Source organism: Elephantulus edwardii, unplaced genomic scaffold (assembly GCF_000299155.1).
Source record: "Elephantulus edwardii isolate Elephantulus edwardi_28Jun2011 unplaced genomic scaffold, EleEdw1.0 scaffold00003, whole genome shotgun sequence".
NCBI lineage: Eukaryota > Metazoa > Chordata > Mammalia > Macroscelidea > Macroscelididae > Elephantulus > Elephantulus edwardii.
This window is the reverse complement of record NW_006399753.1, coordinates 5455462-5481411: the sequence shown is the minus strand read 5'-3', so window position 1 is coordinate 5481411 and position 25950 is coordinate 5455462. Positions and strand designations below refer to the sequence as shown.

The window sequence follows — 25950 nt, the reverse complement described above, 5'->3', positions numbered from 1 at the left end:
AGTCAGCCACAGTTTGTTATGATCCACACAGTCAAATGCCTTTGCATAATCAGACATTCTTCTGGTATTCCCTGCTTTCAGCTAAGATCAATCTGACATCAGCTACAATATCCCTAGTACCACGACCCCTTCTAAACCCAGCCTGGACTTCTGGCAGTTCTTAAAATCATCTGTGTAAGTGGGGTCTGTCACACGGAGTTGTCATGTGTTGAAATAGATTCATGCACCGAGTTGTTAAAAATCAGTATTATGAGTGGAGGCATCACTAGTTGTTCTAGAACTGCCCCTTGTTAACTGTGGTACTGGCCTTAGGCTTCTTGTCCAGCCTGCATGTGGCATTCTGCAGCTGTGGACCCCAAGTCCAAGAGCTTTTCCTGAGACATGGGGTCATCTTCTCCTTCAGGTACTTTGTACTCAGGCCTTGGTAACCTCCATGTAATATTTATTGAATAGATGAGTGCCTTCACATTAAATTGCTTCTCCAATACTCTCTAAACCTCAGTTCTTTATTCACCCGAGCAATGGCATTGTCATCTTGTAAAATATGCCCATCTCTTCCTTTCCAAGACCTGGCGCCTAATACCAAACTGATTTATGCAGAAACAGACTTTTGTATATTCTGTGAATAATGGTGTGTACAATTATTAAGCTTTGGATATTTCAACCTTTGGGAGTGATTGATTTTTCTGGCCGTTTTCATCTGAGTTGGTTTTGGTCTGATCTGTGATGCAAATGGACTGGGATCTGACAGCTTATTAATCCACACGGCCCACCGTTCCCAGGGGCTGCATAATTCCTTCAGCCAAAGACCAAAACAAGTCTCTGGTGTTTTCACTACTAAATTACTTAACAGAAGGTCACAAAGAAAGCAGGACGGGGTTAAATGATGTTTATTATGGAGTGCATGGAGTCAGGTCCACTCGAGTGTGACTTTCATTTGTAGCAATGACGAACATAATGGCATAATGAAAGGCAGGTCACCATCTCTGCAGGGAGAATTGTCAGGAGCTGAGATGCTGCTCTTGCTGTTGAACCGCTGAGCGCCTGCGGACTCATGGCGCCTCCAGGTGACAGTGTCAGGACACTGGACTGCTAGGCTGTCATCCTTACGGGAGCAAATCACCACGTCTCTCCCCCTTGGAGCCACAGGGTGCATTCGATCCACCTTTCAGTTAGCAGCCAAGGACTTAACGGTTGAGCCACCAAGGCTCCTATCAGGGGAGAAGGCATAGGAATCTCCCTCCGTGAGGAAGAGCTCTGGGAAGAGCTGGGGTTGCGAGCCTAGGCCTTACGTCGGAGGGAGGGAGGGACGGACGTAGCTCAGCCCGCTGGTGCTGGAGTGCACTTGATAACCTGAGGGGGAAATTAGCTCTAATACACTGGAGCCTCAACAATCAGCTGCATTTTCTGCTCTTTGCTGAGTGCTATTCATTACCTTACATTATGCTTTTGAAAAATGGAATTTTACTTAGATAAAATATGATTACAAACCCTTCTATGGTTCTTTTGCAATTTCAAGCTTATCTACTTTTCTGTTTAGCTATCCAGAGCACACTGATTTTTGGCTTTTATTACTCACAAGACCTTGTACATACATACATTTTTCTATGTGCTTTCAAAATTGCAGTAAATATACTTAATGTAGCCTTATCTACAATTTTTTTTTCTTACAAATATCTGGAAATATTTTGAAAAGTAGCTTATTTCCATATATGTGATTGTATATACTCCTATATTTAATATATGTTATTGTTGCTGTTTTCTTTCCATTCAATTCCAACTCATAGTTTCTGGGGCTGCAGATCCCTTTCCTACCTCTCCCAGAATGGCTGCTGAAAGAATCCAATCACAGGAAGCAGCAGCTGTGCTTTTTCTCTCTGTCAAGGATGTGAAACTACCCTACGCCTTTTCCAGAAATAGTTCTCTGAGACCCTAGCCCACTTCCCTATCTTTTAAAAAACACCTGTGAGCATCCGCTTCCCCAAGTTCCTTGTAAGAGAATAAAAAACCCCTCTCTAACTTTTAGTGGGGGCTGGTTTTCTGGGTTCTGTCCTTCCTCGGTGACCTTACAATAGTAATCTTAAAAGGTCAAAGTAGAATCAATGTGATTAAGCTGCTGACAAAAAAGGTGGACGGTTCAAATCTACCTACTGGAGTCATAGAATGGCTTAGGGTCTAGTTTTAAAAAAATTAGCCATTGAAGCCTCTACTTCTCACTTACACTTGGACTGAGTCACATGAGGCTTCATGAGTCAGAGTGGAATCCATAACAACTGGTCATGAATAAGTGCCCAAACCTGCACACACATGTGGGTGCATACACACACACACACACACACACACACACACACACACATACACACACACTTTAAGACGTAGTAAATGTATCAGTCATCATTTGCATAAAATGTCATGGGACTCTGAAAGAGAGGGGAATGATATCTCTGTCCTAGTTTAAATCTTTCCTCATTGAAAGAAAAAACAGCTCTAAAGCCACTTAACTTTTCAAAGACGGATGGGAAAAGTGAAAATAAGTAACCAAACAAGCGTAAAAAGAATGAGTCCCTAGTGCCAGTAACGTGAACCATTCTAATAGGAAGATGCTAGCAGACAGAAAGGTCACGTGGCAGTGTTGGCATAGTTGCTGGGAAGGGAACTGGCCTGTTGCTAGAACATCAGCATGGCTGGAAATTCAAACAGGAGAGGGAGAGGGAGAGGGAGAGGGAGAGGGAGAGGCCGTCAGGGTCCTGAGTGATCGGGTTGTCTTAGGGCTGGAAGATATTGTCACTGCCATGCCTCCTGTGGTTTTTTAATTATATTTCTTCTCAGTAATTGTAGAGTTTTGAGCCGGGAATTAGCTGACTTGATTTATAATTTAGAATGACTCTCCTGGCTTTTCTAGGAGACATGATTGCAGGAGATTGCTAGGCTCCGGAGAGCCTGAAAGGCACTCAGGATCGAGAAGAGAGGGGGTGTTTGGGGCATTAGGACAGGAGGAGACCACGGCAGGAACTGACTGGATACAGGTTCTGAAGAAGACTCGGAGATGGATTTCATGGAGGTGGAGGAAGAGATGGGAGAAAGGCAGGTCCCGATGGGGGGTCATCTGTTACTAAGATGGAGACTCATCAATAGCCTTTTTTTCTATCTGAATAAACTCTTAAAAATAATGCTCTTCTTTCAATTTTTCGTAGGCATTTTGTTGTAAACATTACTTAGAGTTGACCGTCATCAATTTATTACAATATTTAGTTATAGTGTGTTATCTTTCCCTGCGTCATCTTGTTAATATTTGATTCTACCTCTGCATGGACCTTTCCCGAGCCTCTTCCTGTCGTGACCATACACCATAATAGTCATGCTGTGACTGCGTATGTCACAAACACTAATTGTTCTAGATCCACCCATATTGTTCACTATTTCACAAGGTCTTGATATATTTTTAATATTTCACAGGACTCCATTATGGGGATGCCCCACCGTTTCTTTGGTCATTTACTCAAAAATGGACACTGTGGGTTTTTTTTTTCTCTGAATATCTACTATTGTCATTCATGATGCAGCAAACATGGTTATGTATATGTGTGTTATATTACAACTCTTGGGTGGTTTGTTTTTTTTTTGAGATGTACACATCTATAAATGTACAGAAATGATGTTAAAGAACAGAGTTCAGGTCTTTTGTGCAAAGCTTACTCTGAGTCGTATTCAACGTGGAGACACTTAACCACTGCTAAATGAGACGAGTGCTGTTATATCTGGAGGAACACTCTTCCAGTTTGTACATCACTCTTTGTCAACGTGCAGTATGAAATAACCTGGGTTTGTGGTGATGCCAAAACTTGTGCCATTGGGGTATCAAATACCAGAGTGGTTTTCCAATGTGGACAGTGTTTGGTGGAGCTCCCAATTGTAAAACAGGTTTGGAAGCATGAGTGGCATCCACTTCCTCAACCACATGCCTCTGGAAACTCTATGAACTTGGAGAAATGACAATAGTTATGGAAAGGCATTAGGTCTTTTGTTCGTAGAGTCGCTATGAGTCATACTCAACTCAACAGCAATCAATCACAACAACAACACTTACTAGTGGCCTTGCTGGATCAAATGGTATTTCTACTATCAACTTTCATTGAAAGGCTCAAGAAAAGTGTGATTGGAGCACAAGTGAATAAAACAACAGAAAGTCATTCTGGCACTGGTATTTAATAAATCACTCTTATTATCACATAATCATAATAATTTTGCTGCAGTGAAATGAATTTCTGATGCTGTTACATTTACCTGAAGCTCTACAGCTTAAATGCATTTATGCTAACAGCAATGGACTCCTTCTTTTCACTAACATGTGCTTTTTTTTAAAGGGAAACTCTACTTCCACATGGGGAAAACACAAAGCAGGGTAATGTTATCTGCTGACAAATATACTTTGCTATAATCAGAAGAAATTTCAAAAAGAATTATAAAAAAAAATTTCCTAATGTATTATTAAAAATGTGTTTGGTTATTCATGTCCCTGTGCACTCCCCATGTACCTGCCCAACATCACTGGTCAAGAACAGCACTTCAAACCCCTTCTTCTAGTTTAGTTTGATCTCTTACTTACATCTCTGCCCCTGATATACTTAATTAGAATCTGCATTTTAATATGATCTCCAAGTGATTTTTTAATTGATATTTTATTGTAAATTTATAAAGAACTTGGATTTTCGTTCATTCATTGTTGCACATTTTCCTCCCTGCCCACTCCTCTAATTCACTTTTTTCTTGGGGAAAAAAGTTCTTTCATTGTTTTACATTGTTGCACAGTCATCCTCCCCTCGAAGACCACTTTACTCCGGCCTCTTTTCATACCAATAATACCTAATCATATGTTCCTTTTATACAGTTTTCTCCCTCATCTTTTTCAATGCTGTGTACATTATTTATGCCCTCTTTTCTTAGTTTTACCCCAAACCCCCTGTTTTATAATAGTGGCACTATGCAGTATTTGTATTTTTGTGACTGAGATATTCCACTCAGCATAATGTCCTCCATGGTCACCCATTTTGTATAATATTTCATAAGTTCTTTGTTTTTTTGGTGCTGTGTAATATTGCATTGTGTGAATATACTACAGCTTCTCTATCCATTTGTTTATTGACGAGCACTTGGGTTGTTTCCAACTCTTTGCTTTTGTGAACAAAGCAGGAATAAACATGGGTGTGCATATATCTGCTTGGGTGGCAGTTCTGGTTTCTTTAGGGTATACTCTCAGTAGTGGAATTGCTGGGTCAAATGGTATCTCTATTTCCAACTTTTTGAGAAAGTGGCATACTGCCTTCCATAGTGGTTGCACCATTTTACACTCCCACCAACAGTGAATAAGAGTTCCAGTTTCTCAACAACCTCACCAGCACTTGTTGTTTGCTGCTCTGTTGAACTTTGCTGCTCTTACTGGGGTGAGATGATATCTCATAGTTGTTTTGATTTGGATGTCTCGTAGAGGTAGGGATTTTGAACATTTCTTTATGTGTTTGTCTGCCATCTGAATGTCTGCTTGGGTGGAGTGTCTGTTAATATCTTGTGACCATTTTGCAATTGGGTTGTTTACCTGTATCTTATTGTAGTGTTCGAGTATTCTATAAATTCTAGATAGAAGTTCCTTATCAAACATGTCTTTACCAAATACTTTTTTCTCCAGTCTGTGGTTTTCCTTTTTACCCTGCTGGAGAAGTTTTTGGATGTGCATAGGGATTTGTTTCTTAGAAGGTCTCATTGATCTACTTTATCCTCTCCTGGTTGTAGGTTTTTCAGGATGCTTGGAAGACTGTTCATGTTGTGGATTAGGGCTTCTAGAGTTCTTAGCTTTTTATCTAATGAAGTTTATAGTCCTTGGTTTTAGTCCTAGGCCCTTGATCCACTTTAAGTTGGTTTTTGTGTATGATGTGAGGTGTGGGTCTTGCTTGAGTTTTCTGCAGATAGTTTTCCAATTTTGTCAGCACCATTTGTGATCCAGAAATTCTACTACTGGGAATATATCCTAACAAAACCAAAACTGCCACACAAACGGATATATGTACACCTACGTTTATCACAGCTTTGTTCACAAAAGCAAAGAGTTGGAAACAACCCAAGTGCCCATCAACAAACAAATGGGTAGAGAAGCTGTAGTATATTCACACAATAGATACTACACAGCATTGAAATACAAGAAATTAATGAAATACTATATAAAATGGGTGACCCTAGAGGACATTATGTTAAGTGAAATATCTCAGTCACAAAAGGACAAATACTGCACAATGCCACTGCTATAAAACAGGACTGACATCGGGTATGGACAGAAACTAAGAAAAAAGGGGATAAATAATGTGCACTGCATTGATACAGATGAGGGAGAGAACTATTTAAAAGGGATATATGATTAGGTATTATTTGCATGGCATGAGTCCAGAATAAAAGCTTCATAGTAGAGTGACTTGGGAAGGGGAGATTGTATAACAATGAAAGATTTCTTTTTTTTTTTTCAAAGAAAAAATCGAACTGGGGAGAAGGGTGGGCAGGGAAGAAAATGTGCAACAATGAAAGAATGAAAAATGTAAAAACATTTAAAAAACCCCACTAAAAATACGCTGTTTAGTTACTGTTTTCTTTCCTTTTATAAAATCATAAACACTCCTATGTAATATTAGCTCAATTCCAACCAAAATGGGTGTATGTGTGTTTTTAAAGAATGAACACTGCTCTATTTTTGTACTAGCAAAGTCACCTTTTTTACAGCCACCACTAATGTATAACATGTAATAATACTTTGTCATGAGCAGAAATCTTATTTGCTGATTAAATGCAGCTATCAGTAAAAAAATAAAACAATTGAGCTTAAACAAGGTAGTGATTGTGTGTATGGTATATTTTGACCATTTTGATCTATTGTACACAGAGTCATTGAGTCAATTTGATGGTGCCTATTAACAATGACAAACCTTCGATAGATTATTTTGGACTATAATCTATGCAGGAGCAAGGCACCAGGTTTTATCTCCCACTGGTCAGCTGTTGGATTCAAACTAACAACCTTTAGTTTCTCAGCTGACTGTTTCTCAAACACGCTATTTCTTAATGGGCTATTCAAACGTACCTGTTGGTGGTGTCTCCTGTTCTAATACAACTCTTGATTGTAATATTATTTTTCTCAGTACTTCTTGGGAAAGAGGACATTCAAAACTATATCAATTATAGATCATTATCCCTGTCTTAAGTTAATTTTAGGAGAAAGCCAACTTAAGCTACGCAAAACCTCCTATGAGTATGAAATAGTTAATTCCCCAAGCTCCCTCGAAGCTCACAGGAAATGAATTCACTTCTGGAATGAATCCAGCTCATTTGTTCTCTTACTCAAGATTCATTCATTGGCCTCAGGCTTTTGGTTACTAGTGAAAAAGAAATATAAAACATTTAAATTCAATGTGGAAGTTAAATAAGAAAGCAGGGATGATTCCCAGTAGGTAAATCACTGACAAAATAGGTTCCTGTACCATTTACTGAAGACTGACATTGAAGCTCCAGGGAGCAGAGAGGTGAAGGTTATTTAGAGAAAAACATAAACCATTTGGAATTGTGCTGTGTGCTGGGTCAGACTTTCAAAAGAACAGTATTGGTGAATTCAAAATAAGCACTGCCTATTCACGACCTATGAGTGGAGACACTGAGTTATCTTACGGATTTCCCTCTAAAAACACAAACCTTTGCTTATAAAGAGCGTGTCTGCAAAAATACTACCCTGAGGTTTCTTCCCATCATTCATCCAACTGTCCTGTCTTATATCAAGCATGCTGTTATTGATGTTGTCAAGTGCTGTTGAGGCGCAGGCGACTCATAGTGACCCTATGAAGGAGAGTTCTCAATACTTGGGTGCCTTTGATCCTCTATCCAGGTTCATAGGATTTCTGGAGGCCTTTTAATTTCCTGGCTACTGGTGCCAAGACTGTTGACCGTGGAGCCAAGCAAACTAAAGCTGTGTACAATCTCAATCTCTTCACCATCCATCCTGATGCTGCCAATTGGTCCAGTGGTGAGAATCTTTGTCTTCTTGACATTGAGCCTCAATCCATATTGTAGGCTGCAGTCCTTGACACTCTGCAGCTGGCACTTCAGGTCCTCTTCAGTTTCTGCAAACAGGGTTGTGTCATCCGCATAACGCAGATTGTTGATAAATCGTCCACCAATCTTGACCCCACATTTCTCCTCATAGAGCCCAGCCTCCCGGATAATCTGTTCTGCATATAGGTTGAAAAGGTATGGAGATAGGATGCATCCCTGGCGTATGCCCTTCCCAATTTTGAACCATGCAGTGTTCCTTTGCTCTGTTCTGATGACTGCCTCCTGGTCCAAGTATAAGTTTCACATTAGAACGATCAAGTGTTCTGGGATTCCCATTCTTCTCAGAGTCAGCCATAGTTTGTTATGATCTACACAGTCAAATGCCTTTACATAGTCAATGAAATACAGATAGACATTCCTCTGGTATTCCCTGTTTTCAGCCAAGATCCATCTAACATCAGCTACAATATCTCTATTACCACGACCCCTTCTAAACCCAGCCTGGACTTCTGGTAGTTCTCTGTTGATGTGCTGTTCCAGTCGTTTTTGGATAATCTTCAGTAAAATCTTGCTTGTATGTGAAATCAGTGAGATTGTTCTGTAGTTTCCACATTCTGTTGGGTCACCTTTCTTTGGGATAGGAACAAATATTGATCTCTTCCAGTCAGTTGGTCAAGTGGTCGTTCTCCAGATTTCTTGGCACAACTTGGTGAGCACGTCCAGGGCAGCATCTGTTAACTGAAACATGTCAATTGGTATACAATCTATTCCTGGTGCCTTATTTTTTGCCATTTCCTTCCTTCTTTCATCACCATAGGCTCTTGCTCATATGTTGTTTCATGAAATTCTTCTGTGTCTTCCAATTCCTTTCAACACAGTGACTCAGTATATTCCTTCCATCTTCTTTTAATACTTCCTGGATCATTTAACATTCTTCCGAAAGCATCCTTGATTATAGCAACTCGAGGTTTGAATTTGTTCTTCAGTTCCTTGAGCTTAAGATCACCATAGTTCCCTTATTTCAAACTTTTTAACAATGCTATTGTGCACTTGCTGGAGCTGGAGCGTCAGAAGCTGGAGGCGTGTCAGAAGCTATTGCTGGGGTCACTTCTGTGTTGCCTGGCCTCGGCTTGAACCCACGGGGCTTCTGGTTCTGCCAGTAGCAGTGTGTCCCTCCGTCTCCCCTTTGCTCCTCCCAGCCGGTTTTAGCTCTGCCTTGGGCCTTCGTACCTGGAGGCGTGTCAGAAGCTATTGCTGTGGTCACAGCAAATGATTGGAAAAACCAATGCCTGAATCAAGCACCTTCATCTTCAAACAGACATCATCATTCCTTAGTACTTTAAAGAGATTCCCCAGCCTTGCCTAATGTAATACATCTCCTTATCTCCTGACTGCTGGTACCAAGGGTTTTGATTGTGTCCCCAAATAAGATGAAATTGTTAATGTCAATCTTTCCCCCATCTAACATGATATTGTTTATTAGTTTAATGATGAGGAATTTTGTCTTCTTGATATTGAGTTGGAATCAATATTTAAGGCTGTAGTCTTTGGTCTTCTGCAGCACGTGTTTCAAGTCTTCCTCACTGCAGCGAGCAAGGCTGTGTGACCTGTGTAACACAGGCTGTCTATGAGCCTTGTTCTGATCCTGATGTCACATTCTTCTTCATAGAAAATGAATATTTCACCTGCTTGACTTCTTGCAGTGTTTGCTTGACTGTGGTGGTCTGGAACTGAACCTTTAATGTCTCTGAGGTTTGCCTCTAGTCGTTACTGAGCAGAGTGCTTCATCCCCCTGCCCTAGGTCAGCTGGAAGCTTCAAAACATGGCCTTCTGGGTTAGCAGCCCAGATTTGACCACACTGTCTTCAGAGCACTTTTACTGCAATGATGAACTCTCTGGGAGGGTAACCAGAAAACGCAGCAATATTTATCTTCAGCAATAGGGGAATTATCTGGCTAGAATCTACTGCTCTGTGGTTTTTGGAGTTTTATTTATTTGCTTGTTTGCTTTATTCAGGTAAGTTTCACAAATCATATTAGTTTTTCATCAAATCCTTCATAGACTTGCTTTTAGAGTTTTGGTAGACAAATCTGATTATTATCTTGCTGTATAGTGCTGTATTCCTTCAGGGCTGCCTCTCTTGGGCCATGGGCTTTTGGGCAGTTATTAGCATGTTTATTTCTCATTTGCATCCTTAAAATGTTGTTATTAAGTATCAAGTTGACCATGACTCGTAGGAAACCGATGAACAACAGAGGGAAGTCTGTTGTAGCAGTCAGTGCGTCAATCCATCTCTTTGGGGTTTTCTCTTTCCCTTATCCTCTGCTTTTCTAAGCATTCACATCTCTGAGATCTACAAATTCTTAAAGTAATATAGACATTCAAATGTGAATGATACAAAAGAGCATAGCATGTCCCAAATAGGCTGTGATCTGTTGTGGAATATTATTTTATTAATCCTTTCAACTCATATTTGTTGAATATCTGCTATTTCCCAGACACTGTAAAAAAACTGTCAATAAGACATCCTTCCTGGCTTCTGTGTGTGGAATCTAGAGGTGCCTCCATGAACTTGTGAATAACTCACAATTTCATGTGACATGAACCATCGCAAGCATGTGCAAGGTGCTGGAGTCGAACAGGTGGAGGAAGACTTCAGAGCACTGCATTCTGAAGGAGGGACCTGGAGTTCAAAGTGGGAGGTAATTTGAGAGGGGCACTGATGTTCAAAACAGAGCCAAGTAAGAGAGCAGGGACTTGGCGTGCCACATCCGTGTAGATGATGCTAAATGAAAAAAAAAAAACAAGAATGAAAACAAATAGAAAATTGAAGATATCGCTTGCATTTATATAATTTTGAACAATAAAATACCACCTTCCAAACTCTGTCTTAAATGTCACCACAATAATAATTCCTCATAACTTCCTTAGGGTTGCTGGCACTTCTATGACTTGGCCAGCAGATCCCCCTATATCTCTTACTAGACACCACACAACTAGAGTTGTTGTTGTTAGACACCGTCTAGTTACCTCCCAGTCATAACAACTCTATCTATAGCCAGACGAAACACCGACTCATCTTGCACCATCTCACAGTCATTGCGACTTAAGCCCATTGTCACAGTCACTGTTTCCTTTGGGATCTTTCTTTTTTTTCTCTGACCTTGAACTTTAAAAGCATGATGTATTTCTCCAGGGAATGAGCTCATGTTTTATGTGTTTTCCTAATTCTTAGGGCAACTGTGCAAAAGAAAACCTATTAACTCAGTTTTCTGAACCAAGAGTACTTGCTTAGCCTAGGAAAGTGGCCTGAGTAAAATGCGTACTTGTAGGTAACAGGTTCTGTGTTTGTTTGACAGGCTTTAGTATTAAGTTAGCTGACTTCAGGAAGGAATCCGAGAGAATGAGAGAAAGCTTAACACAGCTTTATTAAAGGGGGTGGGAGAATAGGGGAGCTCCCAGGAGAGGTTCCTCATTCTGGAGATGCAGAATGAGGAAGGCACACTGTGAACCTATTGAGGAGGGGTTTTATAACAGAGTCTTTAGGGAGGGACACTCCATTGTGATTTATGGTTCATCCATTAGTTCAGACAGGCAAGGCTGATTGCTCTTCTTATCAGCGTTTGAATTCTTCACTCTCCCTCTCTCCCCACTCCACCTCACATTTAGGTTTCACTCTTTGTGTTTATGTGTCTCTGCTGCGGTCAGGAGTGAGCTCTGGCAGTGTTGTCCACAGAGAAGCATGCTACTAACCGAAAGGCAAGGCCCCTCTGGCAATTTGAACCTCCTAGTCATTCTGAGGGCAGTAGTAGATGGGCAGTCAGTCTCCTGTGTGTTTCACAGCCACCAACAACCCACTGGAAGGTCAGCTATGATTGAGTAGAGGCTTGAGGGCAATGAGAAGGAGGAGGAGTATTGTCAGTAAGGAGTCCTGGAGGCAGAGCGCTTAAGGGCTCAACAGCTACCAGAAGAGTCCACAGCTACTACCCAGCAGCTCTCCATGGATGATGAGACATTCAGGGTCCCCCAAACTAAAGGAAGTGCTCTCACCCCTAAATAGTCCTCAGGATTAACAGTTCTTTTCAGGCTATGTTTCAGGCAATGAAATTAATCTGATGGTTAAAACTCAATCAAATCCTATCACATTCCTGAGTTAGAGGGTAGATAGCTAATGTTAGGATAAACGGATTTGACTGAACATTTGGGAATTGGTTGCCAATCCCCTAAGGGACTCTGTACATGTTTAGAAGCTCTACAGCCCCGCATGTCTGAGAAGGGAGATTTCAGCAGCTGTCCCTCTGCCCTTTGGCCTCTCCTCCATCATTCTTTTTTTGTCTGCCAAAGATATCCAGTTGATTACCTTTTTTGTCTCCTTTCTCAAAGCCAAAGCTGAGAACAAAGTCATTGCACATTCACGATGAATGTGAAAACCTGTGATCAAGTTAAAGTAATTGTAGCTTTTCATTCCCTGGCAAACAAGCTATAAAGAAACAAGAGGAAATTCCATGTCAGTTCTAAACAGCTTTTCTCTGTGTCCTTAAAACATTTATCAATGTTTAATTTTTGTAGTGCCACATAGTCATGAAAGGTACTGCATATAATTATGGAGAGAGAAGGAACGCTAAGAGAAGCAGAAAAAAATCATGCCCAAGAGGATGTCAACAGATACCAACAATGAATTAATTCCCCCAGCCAAAATTACCAGAAAATACATAGCTGTTACAAACAAGACTGGTATCCAACTGGCTAGAAGTTGTCACTGTCAGGAATGAAAGTAATTATTTGGTTGAACTCATTGACAATAGACACTAGGATAAATGCCATTGACTTCTACAACAGAATAGTCTCATGGACTGAAAGTAGTTTATCAATGAGAGGCATTGAAAGGTGTATAAACAGTCTCCAAACAGCCAGGTCAAGGGATTATGCAGCTCAGTTAGACACTGTGCATTTTACTGTCGTAAAGCACATTCATCTAGAGCGCAGCTGAAAGTGAAGCAGAGAATTGGAGTAGCAGCTTTTGGGGAAATTTTTGTTGTTAGATCCCCTCTCATGGACACCCCACGTACAACAAACAGAATGGTCTGCACAATGTGGGCTACATTGAATTCTTCCTTGTTAGAGGGAATATGCCAATCTGTCATGTTAAGAAGCTCTGGTGGCCTAGTGGCAAGATGCTGCACTACAGTGCCCAACACAGGTGGTTCAAGGCCACTAGCTGCTGCACAGGAGAAGGATGGACAATTTCCTCCGGTGTTATTAACTGCCTCTGAAAGCCCACTGGAATGTCAGCTCTGGCTCTGCGGTACAGAACGACAACAACAACATCATGTTGACAGCCTTCTTTTTTTCGGGCCCTCATCAGATAATGTTCTCCTACTATCCATAAGGTTTTCACTGGGCAATTACTTTAAAAGTAGATCAACAAAACCATGTTCCTAGTTGGTCTTAATCTGAAAGCTACACTGAAATCTGCTTACCAAGATGGTGTTTGAAAGAGCTAAACCATAGCTTTCAGTATCATAGCAACATACAAGTCAACACAGTATAACAGCTGTACTGATGGTGTGGGGAGAAAAGGAATGTATGCCCCGACAGGCTATTCAAATCGTGAAATCACAAGTCAATCGAAACCAGCCTAGGACTTTCCTCATTGATGCTCAGCTACTCTATTACAGAACAAAAAGGAAGTAAGGCTCTTTTTATTCAGAAGTATTGTTGTTGTTATGTGCTGTCGAGTCATTTGCAACTCATAGCGACCTTATTCACAACAGCCCTAAACCCTGCTCTATCCTGTGCCAACCGCACTGCCTCTGACACACCCATCCCGATTGCCCCAGTCACCGAATCAATCCATTTCATAGAGGGTCTTCCCCTCCTGCGCTGTCCCTCCACCCTCCCAAGCATGATGTCCCTCTCCAAGGACCAGTCCCTCCTGGCAATGTGTCCAAAGTATGTCAGACGAAGCCCCAGAATCTTTGCCTCCAAGGAGTAGCTTGGTTTAATCCTCTCCAAGATGAATCTGTTTGTTTTCCTGGCAGTCCATGGTACATTCAGTACTCTTCTCCAGCACCACAGCTCAAAAGCATCCACTCTCCTTCTGTCCTCCCTAGTCATTGTCCAACTCTCTGATGCATAACAAGTGATTGCAAAGACCATGGCCTGTATCAGACACACCTTAGTCTCCAGAGAGACACTGTTGCTCCTGAGTACTTTAGAGAGGTCCCTAACAGCAGACTTTCCCATCGCGATACACTTTTTGATTTCCTGACTGCTGGTGCCAAGAGTGTTGCCTGTGGAGCCGAGCAAACTGAAGCTGTGAACACTCTCAATCTCTTCGTCATCCATCCTGATGCTGCCAATTGGTCCATTGGCGAGAATCTTTGTCTTCTTGACATTGAGCCTCAGTCCATACTGAAGGCTGCAGTCCTTGACCCTTCGCAGCAAGTGCATGAGGTCCTCCTCAGTTTCAGCAAGCAGGGTTGTGTCATCTGCATAACACAGATTATTAATAGGTCTTCCACCAATCCTGATGCCACAATTCTCCTCATACCAATTAAAAAAGAAAAAAATAAATGAAACTGAAAATAATCTCATTATCATCAGGTAGATTTCTTTTTTTTTTAAATCCAGTGACCCCGTGTGTTAAAGAGCGGAACTCTCTCATGGGATTTTCTTGGCTGACATGTTTATAAAAGTAGAGAGTCAGGTCTCCCTTCCACTGTACCACTGTACTGGGTGGAGTTGCCAACATTTTCCCTAAAAGTTCAATGCAAACAGCATGCATCACTCATAAAGCCTAATGTTATCCACACAAGGGTAATTGTAATAATGACCCTGGTACTAAAAACAGGCACAGACGAGAGAGAGAAAGTCTCACTAGTTTGGGGTTGACCAAAGTACTTAGAGAACTGAAATCCTTGAACAAGCAAATTAAAAGTGTAATTATGACCACATATTTTCAGCATGAATTTGCTTTTGAAAAAATGTGGTGCTTCTGAGTAGTTACAACAATCAAAATATGATTGTACTCAGTACAAAAGAGGAAAAGTGTCCAGTTCCCATTAGTAGCCCTGCAGTGTGAGAGCCTTGCAGTTCTCTGAATGGGCTCATTTCAGCATAATACGCTTGATTCTACTGCTGGCTTGCAGTCCTGCAGAGCTAATGGTCCACAGTCTTTACTCTCAGCACTTCATGTAGGCAGGACATCTCCCCAGCAGGCCTTGGGGGCAGACAAGACCTGTAACCTGTGTGTGCAGAGTCTCAGCACAGGATAGAGTTAGGGGACAAAGTTACAGTTAAGATATGGATGGATGGATGGATGGATGGATGGAGAGAGAGATACAGAGATAAGAGAGAGTATGTTCTGATTGTGTACAGTTAAGGGTGGAACTGGTAACTGAAAGGTTGCCTGACAACCTGTGGCTCCATAAGAAGAAAAGCCTGGCAATCTGTTTCTGTAAGGATTACCACACAGGAAACTCAATGGAGAAGTTCTACTGTGCCAAAAAGGGCCCCTTGGAATCAACATTGACTTCATGAACTCAGCAGAATGTAAATCAACATTGACTTCACAGAACTCAACAGAATATAAATAGATACAGGTATTGGTGTAAGTATATTGTGGTTACGTGCTCTTGAGTTGGAACTGATTCATAACTGCCTCTCCAGCAGGTTTTCAGAAGCTGTAAATCTCATGGGAGAAGGCTGCCTCAGAACCACTAACTCATTGCTGCCCCTCTAATGGGTTTTTGGAGGCAGTTAGTTAATCATACGGAAGGAGATGGCCCGACCTTCTTCGACAGGACTGTGCACTTGAAGCACAGCCTTTGCATTGGCATTAGAGCTCCTTACCAGTTAAGAGCTCCCTAATGCAAGTATGTTATTGTTATTGTTGTTACTTTTATTGTTATTGTTGTTGCTGTTATTGTTACTGTTATTGTTGTTGTTTGGTGCTTTTGAGTTGAGTACAACCCACAGTGACCCTACAAATAACACATCTGAACCGGGTCCTATCCTGTAGCATCTTCACAATCTCTAACATGCTTTAAAACTTGTGAGTCCTTGTGATGCTGAAAGCTATGCCACCAGTGTGCCAAATGTCAGAGGGTCACCCGTGGCAGACAGGTTTAAGTGGACATCACAGATTAAGACAGACTGGGAAGCAAGATTGGTCACCTACTTCTTTAACAGCAGGCCTCTGAAAACCCTGTGAACAATAGAGGAAGACAGAGAATAAAGAGAAGAGAAACATAATGCTTGGAAAGGTGGAGAATCGGTGAAAGAGAGGAAGACATCAGATGGATTGACATAGTAGCTGCAGTAATGGGCATAACAATGTCAAATGCAAGAACCAAATAAAGGTAGATTTATATTTATATACAATAACATAGATATTATGTATACTTATGCTTGAACTATAAATGTAGTAGGTGGATTTTGTGGGCAATAAGAATGACTAGGTGTAATTTGATTGGCCAGTTCCTATGGGTTTTCTTTTGTACACCAAACTCAGGGCCAACAATTATGTTTCCTTCCAGAAACTCTTTGAAGAAACATGGTTGTTACCATGAATGTTGGTATTCAGTTTCAAAATCAAATTAGAAATGCATTTTGAATCTCTGCATGTTAAAATAATAACAAAAACCCTTCTAATCCAAAGCTCAGTGATATAATATTTAAGCCCACTACTAGATTCGCTCAAGCTTAGAAATAAAATATCCTAATGGAATAGGTGTACTCTATAATCCGCTTCCTGGGATTCATTGCGTTCACCTCTCAGAGAGGACAGCTGGTGGATAGAAAATGAAAATATTTCAACAACAGCTTTGTCAGCTCTTAAGCCTGCATTATTTACTCTACAACTTATACTAAGAACACAACCACAGAGAATTCTCAATGACATAGTCATTAGTATGCAAAAGGGATTGCCAACAATTTGCTAATATTTAAATGGAAGATTATCTTGCAAATAATTATCAGAACATCCTCATCATGGAATATTTAATCTACAGGTTTGAAAGTTAGCATTCAATACTGATTTGTATATAGTTTGAGGGATGAGGGAGGAAAGAAAGCTTAATTGAAGGGAAAAAAACAGGGATTAGTGTGTTCAAGAGATATGAGAAGATGGGGAATTGAAGTATCTTCATAAAGAACGAGTGACAATGAAAGCACATATTTGTTCGTATTGCTACTATTAAAGAGTATGCTAGAAGCACACGCTGACAGTGGTGAGAAGTTAGGTCGCCATTCCGAAGGCACATGGTTTAAATCCATTAGTTGCTTTGAGGGTGAAATGTGGATTATTCCTCCTGTGCTACTTACAGCCTCTGAAAAGCTGTTGGAGCATCAGCTGTAAATTGGTTCCTACTCAACAGCACATAACACAACCAACAACAGTAAGTATTGCTACCATTACGTAGACAAATTTAAACTTTCTATTAAAAATAAAAAAGTTAGATGATAAAGGTTTGCTAACCTTTTAAGCTGTGAAACAGTGAGTATTCGAGCTTTTCGCAAATTCAGCACTCACTGAGACTGAAGTATACTTCTCTATGACTATATCACTGCCCTCTGTGTGTTTGCTAAAAGTTCCTATCAAAAGAATGAACTGCCAGTAAAGTTGCAGAAACTATCTTTTAACCTTCATTTGGGTATATGTTGTTGTGTGCTATTGAATAAACATTCAACTGATAACAACCTCACGAGACAGAGTAGAGCCAATCAAACCCATAGAGTTTTCCAGGGTGTTGGGGTCACATGATTGTCCTCTCTTGGAACTACTGGTTGGGCTTAAAACACTAGCCCTCATTTAACAGCCAAGCACTTAATCAATGTACTACCAGAGCTCTTGACAATGCATCTAAAACACTCCAAGATGTCCTAAATACATATGTTTGATTCATTTTTTTAACCTACCAATCAATCTCATTCTTAGTTGACAATGAATATTTGTGTGTATTTATTAATTAAGTCAATACAATTCACTAATTTATTCATCCACAACATCTTTTCACCTTGTGGAAACAGTGACATTTGTAACAGCTCACGGACTATTTTGCAATTTTCCCCTACAAACTGACTGTAATAACTTTCAGATCACACCATCCCTTATAGACTTGACTCTATGAACTCCGAAGAACGTAAAATGAGAGACAGTGTGCTTGACAATTGATTTGATTATAATGCATAACAATAGATGCCTTCCTGAAAACTCATCAACGATTGAGGGAACCCTGGCGGCAGATTAGTTAAGAACTAACTGCTACCACTAGGAACCTACCAACTCCTTCAGAGCAGCAATATGTGGTCGTCTGCTCTTGTAGAGGGGACAGCCTTAGAAATTCTGAGAGGGAGTCCTGTTCTAGGCTTGCTACAAGTTGAAACTGAATCTTCAGCAACCATTCCCCTGCTGTTTGTTTTCTTCCACTTGCCCCATTTAATTTTTCTTAATCATTTGAACCATCACAGAACACTGTAGATAGGTAACATTCCAGTCCAGATCTGACATAAAAATAGTTTCACAAAAATCTCTTAAGTCCTAAATTACAAAAATTCTATAGCCTTATTCTCAAACTGTTTTTCTCCAATCTGTTTTTTAAACTTCTACCAAAAGGAACTCAGTTCTGAAGTGTTTGATCAGAGAAATTTCATATTGTCTTTTGTTAAGACAATGAAACCATTTTGAGCATCCGTGTCCTTTGACTCATTTAAAATATGAAGAATCCTGCCTCCAGTCTGGATTCTAGGTAAGGTGAGGAAAGCAGTTACTATTTATAATCATGAACTTGTATATTGAAGGCCATGTTGTTGTTTTTAAATGCCTCTGGTATAAATTATAGCAACTTTAAGCACAAGAGAGGAAAATAATGTCTAACCCAGTGTCCTCTTCAAAATTACTGCAATGTTTAAGTCCATTGTTGCAAACATTGTGTATATTCACATAATTGAGAGTCTTCTATTTTGCTGTTGGCAATGGATAGATATAATCCTATAGGATTAGTGAGGATCTCTCAAGTAGTTTGTTATGAAAATATACAAAGGTAGGAAGCAGCAAGAATTGAAATTCGACATTTGGCAAGTGTGACCTTACTTAGAGTTTTCTCAAACTGAGACAATAGAAGGGCTAGTAATGTGGATTTAGTTCAAAAATAGGGAATTTGTCTGATTTCATTGCCTCCAAGGGAAAATTCCTTACCTTCCTTCTCTCTTCCCAGCTAAACCCTGAGTTCAGCTGCTTCTGGAAAGGAGATGAGGTAGGAAGTTTCTAGAACAGAGATACCACTAGGAAGCTGTGGCTTTCTAAGCTTGGTTACTTAACTTTCTTTAAAAGATAGCAATTGTAAAGACCATGCAATTTAGCTGGGAAGGGTTTTCAATTTCTCCAACCCAAAGCATTTTCTTCTGTAAATTATGATTCATTATAATAGGCCATGAAATCAATTGAGTCGTGTGAATGTAAAATTTGAATGTTTGTCTTCTATGGAAATATTTGTTTACTTGCTTTTTGGTTTGTTTTTTTTGTCATTGGTTTAAGGTTGAGTCACAATAGAATTCAGTAAAGTAGCATACACGCTAAAGCCCTCACTCTCACCAAAGGAAAAGAGTCTGTGAAACATGGGGCTGGGTCGTGAGAGGAGTGGAAGGCAGGTAGTGGGAGCATGAGAGCAGTACAGAGATTACATGAAGAAAATGCCAGAGCAACTAAAATGAAGCAAACTCCCAGTGAGGTGGGGAGACAAGAGGGTCAAAATGATGGGTTCCAACGAAGCAATGCCAACGAAGATGGCCCGGGAGTGGGCAACATTTCTCTCTGTTATACACACACGTGCCATGAGCTGGAGCCAGGTCTATCTTCACAGCAATAGTTTGACTCATCTGTCTACTGATTGAATGATATTTCTTTGTATATAAAACAATTCATTAGGCAGGACATGGTCATATTTCATCTTCACAGGTATTGTGGCTCTTGTTATGTAAATGTTTTATATATCAGAAAGTTTTATAAGCTTCCTTTCTTTATTTTATATTTTTTATTGTGATTTGAATGAAAGTTTACAGAGTAAATTGGTTTTCTAGTCAACGATTTGTACACATTTTCTTTTATGACATTGATTACAGTTCCTACAGTGTAAGAGCCTCATCACCTCCCCTCTACGGAGTACTCTGGCTGTGCTTTTACCAAGACAGATTTATTCATTCTTTTGACTTTGCTCACGTACTGAGAGTGTATTATAAGGAAGGACCAGTCTCTGAAAAAGAACATTATGCTGGGAAAAGTGGAAGGTCAGCGAACGGTGGGAGATCCTCAATGATACGAACTTGTCCAGTGAATGCAAAGAAGAGCTGAAGTATGGCAGCCCATGAGGATGGTGTAGGAATGAACAGGGTTTTGTTATTTTGTGGACAAGGTCATCAAGAGCTGGAGTCAACTGGACAACAGCTAACAACAACACAATAACATCACTGTTCCCTTTACTCCCTGTATTTACCATTTGCCTTTTTTCCTTCTTCAATCTTTCTCACTTTTTGATCTTTATTCCTCGGTAGTGCTGTCCTTGTGATCCTCTGTGTTGGACTTTTCTTAGAACCACATACCTCCTTGGTGTTACTTTCTACCTTACAGTTCTGGTAATGATTTGCATGAGAGTTAAAATGTAGGTCAATTACATTTAAGTTCAATTCTAGTTTTGGAGGGTGTTTAAGGCCCATGATGTTAGGATTCCACCAAACAAACTTTCTATATAAGCATTTATATATCAAATTTTCTATGTAAATTGCTTTGATCAAACTCCAAAGTATAAAAGTATCTAATTTAAGCCTCAAAATAGCTATGTGAGGACATATATGCCTTCTATAATGGGCATAATTGAGATTTCAAATATTCTTTGCCATCATGTTATTATATGCTTTGGTAGATGTGATGACTCAGTTTATGAAGAAGACTTCTTTTGGAACAATAGGTTGTTGTTTTGGATTCCCCCCCCCCTTAATTCTGGCTTTTTCAGGATACCACAAACTCAAAATCTCACTCCTGTCAGGATGATTTGGACTCCTGGTGATTGTATAGAACAGAGCAGAACCACACCATAACGGGTTTTGGAAGGACACTATCACACCTTGTCCATCTAGAGTGTCTTGTGACTTCAAACTATGCCACCTTTCACTGGTAGTAAATGCTTTGACCACTGAACTGCCAAGACTCCTTATGATGCCTATATGTATATTTTGGAATCAGGAGTGGCATCGACTTCCTAAATAATATGCCTCTGGAAACTCTATAAACTGTGAAAAATGATGATAGTTATAGAAAGGCTTCAGGCCTTTTGTTCATAGGGTCACTAGGAACCGTGCTCAACTCGATGGCAATCAATAGCAACAACACGTATACATATATAAAGATTAGCAAGAAACCTTGTTTAGTATTACTGTTCCATGACAAATTCAAATAACTTAACCTGAGTTTGAAAAAGTTTCCATGATAATTTGAGCTTTCTCATCTGTAAACTGAGAATAAGAAATATCTGTTCTTGTTGCTATTAGAATATTGGTAAATAGATTATGTAAGAAAGCATAGTTACTTGGTCTATAACAAAAATGTAATAAAAAATTGTTAAGTCTGATTAAGATGTTTACTTCACCTCCCTAATATTTAAAGCAGAATTAATATGAAGAAGAGGTATTAATCCCTAATTAGTATATGTTTTTGCCATTTTAAGTCTTCTTGGATATATTTTTGCCAGAAGGCCAAGTCAGGTTCCAGCTTCCACTTCTTCTGTTTCCTAGACTTTTGAATGGAAAATTCTTGGTTGGTTTCTACTCATTGTTCTATCCAACAAATTAAAATTCAAGTCAGCAAATAATAGGGAAAGAAAATATGAAAACAATTAATGATGGATCCCTTTTAAAATAGTGCAAAATCTCCCAAGGTAGAAAGTAACAGAAATGCCACTTTTTGCATTAGGAAGATGTCATTTCCTAATTCACCCTACTGGCTTAATCCTCCCCCGTTCATTCCAACCCTGATGGAATTCTCTACAATGATCATTAAATTTCAAAGTACTGAACAATTAAGGGTTAGTTAACTATTAGACCATATAATGACACTCTGGTTTATGCAAGCTTCATTAAAATCTTTTTCAGCAAAGATCTGAGGGAAATAGGAACACATCTGATTTAATAATTCAAATGAATGTCCAGTGCAGTGAGCTCTGTAGTTATGGCCCCTCTAGCTTTAGCCTTTGGGACTCTCATGTAATAATTGGGCGGGCCTATGCAAATAAGGCACTCATGGCTCACCAGGGAGATTGGAAAGTTTGCTGCTAATGCAAGCCACTGTTGTTATGTGCCATCAAGTTGCCTGCAACTCATAGAGAACCAATATACAATAGCTCTGAAGCCTGCTTTATTCTGAGCCAGTCTCACTGACTCCTACACACCTACCCACATCACCCTAGTTAACTGAGTCAATCAGGCTCATCCAGGGTCTTCCTCTTCTGTGCTGTCCCTCCACCCTTACAAGAATGATGTTCTTCTCTAAGGATTGGTCCCTCCTGGCCATGTGCCCAAAGTATATGAGATGGAGTTTAAAAATCCTTGCCTCCAAGGACAAACTTGATAAGACAGACATGTTTAGTTTCTTTGTGGGTGATGGTATACTCAATACTCTTCTCCAGAACTGTAACTCAAAGGCATTGATTCTTCTGTCATCCTTAGTAATCACCAAGCTCTGTGATGCATAGCAATCAATTGCAAAAACCAGGGCCTGGATCAGGCACACCTTAGTCTCTAGATTGACATCATTACTCTTTAGCATTTTGGAGAGGTCCCTGAAAGCAGATCTCCCCAGTGTAATTCATCTTTTGATTTCCTGACTGCTTGTGCCAAGAGTGTTGATTGTGGAACGGAGCAAGTTGAAATTGTTAACAACTTCAATCTCTTCTCCACCTATCATGGTGCTGTAAGTTGACCCAGTGGTGAGAATCTTTGTCGTCTTGATGTTGAGCTTCATTCCACAAGGTACATTAAACTTGGAATCATGCTCAACAAATATATGGAACCCTGAGAAGAGGGCTGGTCAGCTCTGTCATTTTTTAGCTGTAAAGGGAGACATAGAGGGAAAAAAAGAGTTGCAACATGAAAGTAGTGAAGAAATGACACAGAAATAGTGTGAGTGATACCAGATTGAGACAATTGGAAACAGAAGACTGGGGCTAGCTGGCCCTCTTGGTACTTGCCAATAAGAGAATCAGTACTTTCAGGCTTCCTAGCATAGTAGGATGCTTTCAGACAAATCAGAACTAGAAAGCTTTGTTGTCTGCCTAGGACAGAATCTAGGGACAGAAGATGAGTGTCCTGAAGGGTTTTCAGGGAGTTTAGAAGAAGCCTTCAGAGTCAGAGTCCGGAGGAACTTAAAAAAGCTGTCCTAGCTTCCCCCCCCCCCCCTTTTTGGCTTGGAGGTGGCCTCAGTGCAACTTTCTTCGGTCATCCCACATCTGGGTTCATCTGACACCAACCACTTCCACCATGCCCCAAGTTCAACCCCAATGAGATTTAAGTTGTGTACCTGAGGTGTACCAGTGGGGAAGTCGGTGCCATGTCCGCTCTGACCCCCAAGATCAGCCCTCTGGGTCTGTCTCCTAAAAAGGTCTGTGATGACATTGTCAAGGCCACCAGTGACTGGAAGGGACTCAGGATTACATGAAACTTACCATTCAGAACAGACAGGCCCAGACTGAAACGGTGCCTTCTGCCTATGCCCTGATCATCAAAGTTCTAAAGGAACCATCCAGAGACTGAAAGAAGCAGAAAAATATTAAGGACAGTGGAAATATCACTTTTGATGAGATTGTTGGCATTGCCCGGCAGACACAACACCAGTCCATAGCCAGAAAACTCTCTGGAACTATTAAAGCAATCCTGGGAATTACCTAATCTGTGGGCTGCAATGTTGATGGCTGTCACCCTCATGATATAGAAGACATCAACAGTGGCACTGTGGAATGCTCAGCTAGCTAAGGACTACAGATGAAAATATTCAATAAAGGATCATTTGTTAACCAATGGAAAAAAAAATTGTCCTGTACTGAAGAAGGGAAACATTAACCGTATGCTTCCTGATCCTGATTCCAAGTTAGAACTAGGTGTTTTCTTAATGAACTCCATAATTTTAATTATTCCCTGTGAGGTCTGTGTTGTAATTGCTATAAGTGAATTAAACTCAGCAGAAAAATAGCGTGTTGAGAGAGATAGTTGGTGTTAGACTTGGTAGAAAGTTGGAGAGGAGGTATGCTTGACTTCACTCCTCAGAGACAGCTTTGGAATGGTACTGAAGCTGATTCTTTCACTTTCCCTTGAAGTCACAGGTCTAAAATCACTACGCCACCACTTTTCACACACTATCAGTCTTCTCAACCATAGGTTTCATTAGTGTTGGATTAGTGAATGCAAAGGGATTATAAAAGCAAAACTCTTTGTATTGAATAAGTTGTAAGAGGAACCTTACAGGCTAGAACAGAACTGATTTTCCATGCTTGTAACCTGTACAAACGTTGACAGCCACATCTTGCTACTAAAGTCCAGCTGTTAGATTAAAACTGATGACCTTTTAATAGCAAGTGGACTTTGAATCATTGCTCACTAAAGATCCTTTTAAAGAAACTATAAATGATCAGAAAGAATTACAGAAACAGGGAATGTGGCATTTAGGTAACTTTAAGGATTTTAAAGTTTCAGCAAAAAAGTACTGTTTACATTAGGGAGCTCTGGTGGCCTAGTGGCAAGGAGTTATGCTACAATCCCGAAGACATGAGGTTTGAAGTCACCAGCTGCTCCGTGGAAGAAGAATGGGCAATCTCCTCCCATGCAATTACTGCCTCTGAAAATCTGCTGGAGGGTCAACTATGGGTCAGTACCAACTCTATGGTACACAACAACAGCAGCAGTGGGAATTTGTAAGGGCTTTGAGTTAGACTGAACTGAGCAAGTATATAACCTTTTCATATTGATTTGATGCTCAAGAATAAAATAATGTATAAATAAGAGACAAAGATACTAACAAATATTCATAAACATGCCATCTTAAGAATTAGAAAGATAGCAAAAACTTTTCATTAATCTATTATTTTTTCCTTATCTGAACCAATACTTTACACACAAACTTAAATACAAGATTAGGTTTTTGTATTATATATTCTACTCTTCTTGCTTAGAAATAATGGGCTTACATGTTTACAAAAAACTAGAGCAAGGAGTAAGCCATTAGAGAAGCTACTCCAACATCAACACATTTTATAAAAACTGTTAAATAAACTTCACTGTACTAACTATGTGTAGCTGCAGTTAATACCAAGGAAGCAGCAGTCAAGAAATCAAATTATGCATCCCAATGGGAATTTTGTAAAGTGTAAAAACCCAAGGGAATCAATTTAAATTTTAAAGTCTGATCAACATCAAAGTACTTTCAATTGTTTAATATACATTTGAAAGTGGGAAATTGAATGAAGAATACTAAAGGAGAAATGATGCCTTTGAATTGTGGTATGAACAATGAGTATCAAATATCATGAAGATTTCCAAAAGAATAAGCAAATAAATCTTAGAAGAAGTGCAACTAGAGTGCTCCTAAGATACAAGGTTAGTAAAACTTCACTTCACATAGCATTATTTAGGAAAATTAAAAATGATGGCTAGAATGGTATATCAATAGAGAATTGCCAGAAATACAAGCTGAATTTAGAAGAGGTTGTGGCATTAGTGATCTGTTGATGTCAGATAGATGTAGGCTGAAAGTGAAGAATACAGAAAGGATGTCTATTTTTTATTTATCATCTATACAAAGGCATTTGATTGTATGGATACAATAAA

General features: G+C 39.9%; 1 pseudogene; it reads left to right on the top strand.

The window, feature by feature from the left end:
- Positions 1 to 24102, top strand: part of LOC102860007 — a 39124-nt pseudogene extending 15022 nt beyond the window's left edge.
- The last annotated feature ends 1848 nt before the right edge of the window (positions 24103 to 25950 follow it).